The sequence below is a fragment of the Neolamprologus brichardi genome, chromosome 16 (assembly GCF_056152115.1).
Source record: "Neolamprologus brichardi isolate AB-2024 chromosome 16, ASM5615211v1, whole genome shotgun sequence".
Classification (NCBI taxonomy): Eukaryota; Metazoa; Chordata; class Actinopteri; order Cichliformes; family Cichlidae; genus Neolamprologus; species Neolamprologus brichardi.
The window spans coordinates 19,162,522-19,171,071 of NC_142119.1; positions in this window are offsets into that span (position 1 = coordinate 19,162,522).

Below are 8,550 nucleotides of genomic sequence, written 5' to 3' on the forward strand. Positions count from 1 at the left end.
GCTCTCTGAGACAAATTTAAAAGTGGATGAATTATGTCTCTTTCTTTTCTCTGTCCTCTAGTTCCTCTAAATCCTTTTGCTTCATCATCTACATCACTGCTGTCCCCCTTGGCTTTCCAGAAAAAAAAAAAGATTTGCTAATTGCCACATGGCAGCTGGCAGCTACTCTTCCTGTCTGTCAAAAACCATAATGCGGCTGTGCGTCTCATTTTCAAAAATGGAATTTTTAGTCCCAGGTCTGCGGTATAAATGTGAACATTTTAAACATACCACACAAAAACCCTCCTCGTACATTTCTTTTTATAACTTTAGAAAACCTTTGCAGATGTAGAAGGATGTGTGTTTGCATTTCATCTCTTATGCTGTTTGTTGGTTTACGTCACTTTTTAACATTGAATAGCACAATATTGTTAGCAGTCCCTCGCTTCCTATGCATAGACTACACTTTGATGGGCAATACGAATATATTAATTAAACTAATCCTGAGGAAAACACTGCAGCCTCATGGCAGTGGGCATGCAGTACAATATGGTGATTTTTACACATGAAAAAGATATTTGTGTGCACACTGTGGGTGTGTGCGTGAAACTTCAGATGGTTATCCCATAGATTTTTCCGCTTTGCAGTAGAATGCAGAGCCCATTTATATGCCTGGAAAAGTGGACTTTATGCACGACCGCACATCCTGACTGGCACATAATAAGTTTACAAAAATGTAACAAGGTCCGCAGTTGGAGAGGTTCAATAAAAGTATCATTATAGATTTCATATTATAGCAACTTGGTGAGACAGTGATGACAGAAATATCTGATCTTTGTGGGGTGGCAAGAAGTGGAGTATCTGGAAGAATGAGCGTGTCCTTTAATGTGTGCAGTATTTTTATCCTTGAAATGCTCTGACCTGGTATGGGAGTCTGTAACTTAATAAGCCATTCTACTCATGGCATCAACGGGTTGGAATAAGTGAGTGGAAAAAAAAAAATCTAAATTCTTGTCTTATTCCATACTCAAAATCACAACCAGTCCAAGCGAGGAACACACACACTTGACTGAGCTGTGAAAGACCTTCTACTCTTGGCTACGGCAGCAAACATTTTCCGACAGCCTGCACCTACTGGAGGCACAGAACTCGTGGAGGGTGCACAAAATAGTCATGATTTTGAAATTTTAATGCGTCACTTTGATATTGGGAAGAATTTGGTGAGGACCTCTGTGAGTGGTTTTCCACCAGTTTAAATGTGATCTGTTTTCATGGAGTATGGTGACCAATGTCCTGTGGATAAGAAATGTGAATTTTTTTCCCAAGTGTAATCAAGCTTGTGTAAACTGACAGACAAAAACTGATCTTTGCTTTGTACAACTGCTGTTTTGTTTTATTTTTTTGCACCCATCACTGATACAGGTTTTCCAGCTGTGTGGCGCATGTTGGCAGATCTGAATGATGATGTGCTGAAAAGCCATAAAATGAAAGAAAGAAGTGATGAATCTGTGATGACAAAAGCAGCAAGGGGACAGTGTGACTTAGCTGAGAAAGGAATGTGGAATAAAAGGCACCAAAATAAGAAAACAGGGCTGCACAGTGGCTCATGACAGTGTGCGGCAGAGGAAATATCTCATTTTATTTTTTCCTCACCACAAAAACAATTCAGGAACCACAGGGATGCTCTGAACCCGGAGTATTTATTACTGCTGGAAATGGTAAATGGGCTGTCACGGTCCTGGGTCAGTGACCCAGTGTTTTGAGTTTCTTGTGCCTCTGAGTTTTTTGTATTATGTTCTTAGTTCTCTTTGTTGTCCCAGCTTATTCTTTAGTGTAGTGTCTTAGTTTGGTTTTCTTGTATTCTGTTTAGTTCTCTGAGTATTTAGTAGCTGCCCTCCGTGTCTCTTTGTTGTTGGTATTGTCTGTGTTTCTTAGTTGCTCTGTCTCCCTTAGTCTAGTTTGCGTCTGTGCTAATTTCTGTTTTACTTTGAAGGTCTGTGTCTTATGTGAATGAGTCCTGCTTTGCTCCCTTGTCTCGTCAGTTCTCATTTCTCCCAGCTGTGCTCTCCTTCTGTGTCTCATTCCCCTCGTTACTTCCCAGTGTATTTAAACCCTGTGTTTCTCTGAGTCAGTGTCGCGTCGTCCCTTTTGCTGTGTGGATCTCCCTGTGAGTTTTAGTTCATTGTTTCCCAGTTTAGCTTAGTTTACTTTACTTTGTATGCTCGTTTTTCTGTGACCAGTAAATAAAGCTGTGATTTTGAGTTCATCCCCTGAGTCTGTGAGTCCTGCACTTTGAGTCCTCATCTCCTGCCTGCCACACAGCGTTTCATGACATGGGCTGGTTCTTCTCATACATGCACTTTCTTTCTGCAGTCAAAATCTTTCTATCTCAATGTTTTGGTAGCAGCTCAGGGTTATAATGACATTCATAATTATTACAGAGTAATTATGAACATCAACTAAATAAGTTAAGAACTTAAACGTATAACCACCTCCTTCAAAACAATGTTGTAACATACATCCGTGTAATTTGGGGGTCTTGTACAATACACAAGTCCTCATATTTTAAGTCTCATGTTTTACACACCAGGATTTAATCCTTCTTCCACTTAGTATTTTGGCCAGCTGTGCCATTTAACTTCAGTATTTAACCCTGGAGAACCCATGGGGTCAGAGCCAACCCCATTGGTTTTCTAGGGACAAAAGTTGAGTTAAAAAATAATGAATAAATATTAAGCTACAATTTCCCAACCCTTTGGAGCCACGGCAAATATTTCACAGTAGAAAAATCACACGGCACACCACCAAACAAAAATGTCACAAAAAGCCTATTGATATTTTTTCCCCACACACCAGGTATTTGTCCCCAGTATACCTTTTTTGCTTTCTTCTGACCACTACTCATGCTAGGGCCTTTATCTGGGTCGGAATTTTCTCCAGGACCCAGGTCAGACTGACCAGTTTTGTCTTTTCAAATAGTTTTTCTATTGCTATTACACTCTGCATCCTCAGCATGACTATTATGTAGTTGCTTCTTCCTCTTCTTCTGTTTTATTGGCAGTTTGCAACCCATTTAATTAGAGCAGGTAGTTGTACTGCAATCTAGTGGAAGAGAATATAATTGTTCTGCCCGTTACTCCCGCTGATCGCTTAGATTACTAATCAGGTGGAACCAGATAATCTTCCACGGCACAGTGGTTGTGAAACACTGGGAAGAAAGGCTACTCTGTTACGTTTATTGAGATCAACAGCAGACTTTAAGAGTTTCAGAGTCAATAAGTATATGAAAATGACTTGGCTCTGTAACATGTTTTCCAGCATCATGTACTGTAGGTCGTAACGAGTTACAGTCTTGTTAGAATTCATCTTTTTATGGAGGAGTGTGACTGCTTTTTTTCATTAGAGCATTGGTTGCAAAGCTAACAAACATAACTGTTTTTATATGTGCAAAACATTTCTTCAGAAATACTAACTGCAGGATGTGGCTGGCAGCAGTAGCGATGCATTACTGCAAATCAACAGTTTAAAATAAGAAGATGCAGATTGGAAAATGTAGGGAATTATGATGCCAAGTGGTTGACACTCAGGAGGAATAGAGCTAGGATTTTTCTTTTTTTGTGAGTCTCCTGTAAAATCTTACGCTCTGAATCCTTTATCTTTTATTTAGTTAACAGTAGCTTTCACTCTGAATCACTGCTGCTTAGTGTTTCAATAAAAAGTTGTAACAGAACAGCTCAGAACGTCTACCCCACGTAGTGTGATTCGTACTGTGAGTCCTGAAAGTGAAAGTCCATTTCTATTGTTGTTTGTGCTGTAAACTGTTTCAAGAATGCCGCACAAAAAATTAGTTCCATCCAGCAAAATGCGCTCTGCCAAAGGTTACATACAAATATTGTTTATAAGCTTTGAATGTAATGTTCATTCTGTTGCATTGCAACTCTTGAAAATATGAATTAGGTCAGTTTGTGACCACATATATTTCCTCTAGTGATAGAAACCAGACTGCATTCAACAAAGGAAAGTGGGATGAAGGAAACCAGAGAAATTGGTGGTGTTGCAAGGCAGTGAGAACATTGGGTAAAAAGTTGAAAAAAAGACAGGCTCTTTTTTGGATAAGATATTTATGAGAGGTGTGAAAAGAAAACTGAGGAAATATAAGCGTATAAGAATAAAAGTTGTTGGTTGTGGTGGGGGTAAAGATGAAATGAAAGTAAATAAATCAATAGCATGGTGTAAATGGTGTTAGTGCTTTAACTGAAGTATTGTACTATTTGAGGTACTTGCATTTCTTGACGTTTTTGCTTTGACTCCATGACCTGAGAAACAGGGACTGTTTTGTAAGGCCACAATAATATGCTCCTCAATATTAATTTTACCTCTTTTTAAGCTTATTGCTGCAATGCTTCACAACAGTCCCAGTTTCTCATTTGGACTCTTGGGAAAATGATTTATCTATGCCTGCTTTAGAGGGAATTATTATTCCTTTTTTACTCTATTACTTTTATTTGACAGCTATAATTGCTAGGTATTTGTTGAAGCTGGGGCTGCACTGACCTTATGCTGTGCATTGCAGGCAGTTGTGTTTGCCGTGACCATTTTAACTGGAAGGATTACCGCCAGCCAAACAGAAGAAGAACCAAAAACTGCACTTTGCTGGAAAAAAAAAGCTGTTCCAAGACTGGACAGACCTGCTGCAGACAGAGTGGAACTAACCTTATTTTGTTGATTTGGTATTAGTAAAAGCAAAAGCATGGCTCGATATCAAAAACAATCACACTCACTTAGAAAAACAATCTAAGCTTGTCAGTGACAAAAAAAAGCACATTGACTTTGATGCATACAGTTGCCTGTAGAATTAACTCACAGCTGTTTTGCAGTTGCTGGTTATAGCGCTCATTGTTGGACAACATCCAGACATTTATCCATGTCCATGTAAATAAGCTGCATACAAAAGGGTAGAAAATAAAATATGTGATTTTTCTGGTTATGTAATGGAGGTAATGCACTTTTGGATGTGGATGTATATTAACCAGAGTATTTTTATACCCCACCGTACTCAGAGTAGTGGCAATACCCTCCCGAGCTGCTTTTTTGGTTATGTTAGTTTGCTCAGTAGTTGCCTGGCTGTTGTTTTTTTCCACATTTGGTCCGTGGATATTCCTGTATGAACCCGCATTTACGCTGGCATTGTAAAAGGGAAAATGGCAAAGCTTTCATATTAACTTGATTTGTGGGGTTTAGATCAGAGGGGCCTAAGTTAGAAATCAAATTCTTTTGACCTGCTTAAGAAAGTTTCTTTTAATGCTCTTTTATGAATCAATCAATAATTTATTTGGTCTTTATCTGTCATGTTTCCATTCATCCCATAGAAAAGCAGTTTAAGGAAAATGGTTACACCCAGTCTTCATAACTTTTTTAAAATTTTCACTAGTAGCCTATGATTCATTTTTGGTTTAATTGATTCCGACGTGATGAAGGCCAGAGCTATCTGTTCAGGGACTTCCACAGAAGAAACACCTCCTCTGGTGAGCAATAGCATTTCCCGTCTCGTGTAATGACATGTGGGATGCGATGGAGTGCAGTGTATTGGAGGGTGGAGATGTTTAAATACACACGCACATAAACACGCATGTGCTAGCAGATGTGTGAGCCTTGCACAAACAGTCTGTGTCTGTGTCTGTCTGTGAGCGCCGATATTCTTGGCTGACCAGAAATACGACGGGCTCAAGGAAACGCAGTCGAGCATGCACACAAACAGATGCAAAAACTAAACGCTGTGACTGTAAAGAGTGGTGATTTCAAAGAAAGCCCATGATGCAACGCTGTCACCATGTGTTAGTGATGCACAGGAAAATCATGTCCAAATGTATGACACATGGTTGCCAAAGGCAGTTGGTTTTTTTTGTTGTTTTTTGTCAGCTGGTCTGTGCTGCACGTGACTTGCAAAGAATATATTTATAGAAAGGATGATGGCGTTGTTTCCAGCAAATGTAAAAGCCTTATTCTGTACGCTCATAACTTGTCGAATTTGGATGCACATTACGTCAACTTGTAGAGACTTAAGTGTGTGTATGTGTGACTAAATGACATATTGGGGATTTAACTGGAACACACTCAGGCTGTGGAGACCTGCTGCTTGTAATCCCACATTTATTTTCACATTTAAACCACCAGTGTGGAACTTTTGTCTCCCCTTTCTGGTAGTGAGAGTATTTACACTAACACTGTCAACACATGACAAACTAATGCCACACGCATGGTAATCCCTGTTTGGCCTATTTGTTGATTGGGCTTCTTGGTTTGATGGTAACCATTCTGCTGAATGCTGTGTTTCTTTGTAACTAAAGCATTTTTTATGGGTTAAAGCTATATGGCTGTATGGCTAGCCATATAGCTTAGCCATGGGTAATTAACACCGCCTAAAAAAATCATTGGCTACCAGTGTTGGTCAAGTTACTTAAAAAAAGTAATCAGTAATTAATTACTGATTACTTCCCCAAAAAAGTAATCCCGTTACTTTACTGATTACTTATTTTCAAAAGTAATTAATTACTTAGTTACTTAGTTACTTAGTTACTTTTTAAAAACATGATTTACAACCTGAATAGGTGATAAAGCGATAGATCTTTCAGCCCAATTCTACTTTTTCTACATAATCCATCATACAAAATGTAATCAAATGGAAAAGTCTCTTTTTAAAACTTGTTTTGTTAGTTTTAATCTTTTAACTTTATGCATGAAGCAAAATTGTAATTATATGCAACATTCTCTGACTTGAAGAAATTAGTTTAACATTTAAACCTATTTTCTGCACATAATATATATACATATATATATATATATATATATATATATATATATATATATATATATATATATTTATTTATTATTATTATTATTATTTTTTTTTTTTTTGTGTTTACACTCACTCTTTCAGATGCAAGTAAAACACAGCAGAAAATAAATAAAGTCAAAGACTAGCAGTCCTTTTGCTCTATTTTCACCTGTAAAGCAGGAGTAGAGTAGGCGGAGGTTTATCCTGGTGCAGGTGTGCAGCGGTCAGTGGAAGAATCCGTGAGTTTCTCTGTGAGTTTCCCATTACGTCGTAGCTACTCGGTGCTTGCTTGGAAGTTTAGGGGGTTTTTTCGCTGTAAAAAGAAGTTTTCTTCCCACGCACAAGGGACACTAATGTTTTTGTCACTTTTTATGGAATCAAACTCAAAGTAAGGTCAGTACTTCCACGCTTTAAACGCTGCACGCTCATACTCTCTCCCGCACTCGATATATGATCCATTGTTGATCTGCACACAGCTGTTGTCACGAACGTCGCACTCGCTTACATCACTGTCATGAGACATTATCGCAAGAAAATCACGGTTTTAGTAACGCAGTAACGCAGCGTTCCTACGGGAAAGTAACGGTAATCTAATTACCGTTTTTGCAATAGTAATCCCTTACTTTACTCGTTACTTGAAAAAAGTAATCGGATTACAGTAACGCGTTACAAGTAACGCGTTACTGCCCATCTCTGTTGGCTACCCTCTGCCACCCCTTGGAGGCTGCTTCCAAGCACTTTACGCTCCGTTGTGTGTTTTTTCTTGTTTTGTATATATTCCTATAGGCTGTATAAATGTCTGTCTGTCTGTCTGTCTATCTATCTTACTCCTTCAGATTTGGCATGGTGTACCCATAATTTCATTGCACATGTACAATGATAATAAAGAGCTTTTCTTCTATTCTTCTTCTTCTATTCCTAAGTCAGGTAGTAGCCTACTTCCATTGTGGTTCATCTCTTGAACTCCACTCATGCAAACCACCCATTGCTGCATGTTAATGGCAACTCTGGTACTCTGTAACATACAGATAGATGTGCAGTACCTTGTGGTGACAGACATACTCAACATTGTTTGCGCTTGTATGGCCATTTATAGTTCTTTTTTCCATTGACAATCTTTACACAGATAATGTGATTGTATTTATAGAAGAAGATAGAAACAGACGCAAGGATCTTTTTTTGGAAACAACAAAAGTGCATTGGATGAGATGATGCGCCTGATGGAATCGATCTTCTCAATTTGATTCCAATAGACTACCTATTCTGATTTCTGCTTGATTTGAGCACCTGACAATTTCTTCTTTCTCTACAGACCTATACTGTTTGTATTCTCTTTTTGAGTCAGAGAGCAGTCAGAGGGGATAAAGCTGTATGATATACGGAGTATATGTGAGCTGGAGTATTGCATAGAAGCTGAAACAGCTTCATCCTCAAGTTTTAATGTGACTCAGCTCAACATTGCTGCACAGAATAGGGATACAAAATATTCAATGTTCATGCAGAGTTTATTTAAAAAAAAGATCTTTAACTAAGTGTTTGAGTTGCCCTCAAACATTTAGTTGCCCATTTTTCCCCTGGTCAAAAGTGACAGAAATTAAACAAAATCTAGGGTCTCGCGAAATTCAAATCCAAAGATTATTGCTCAGACAAAAATCTGATTAGACCAAAATTGGGTTTGACAATATGAATAAACAGATTTTTAAACTTTCATGTAAATGTCATATTTGGGCCAGTGA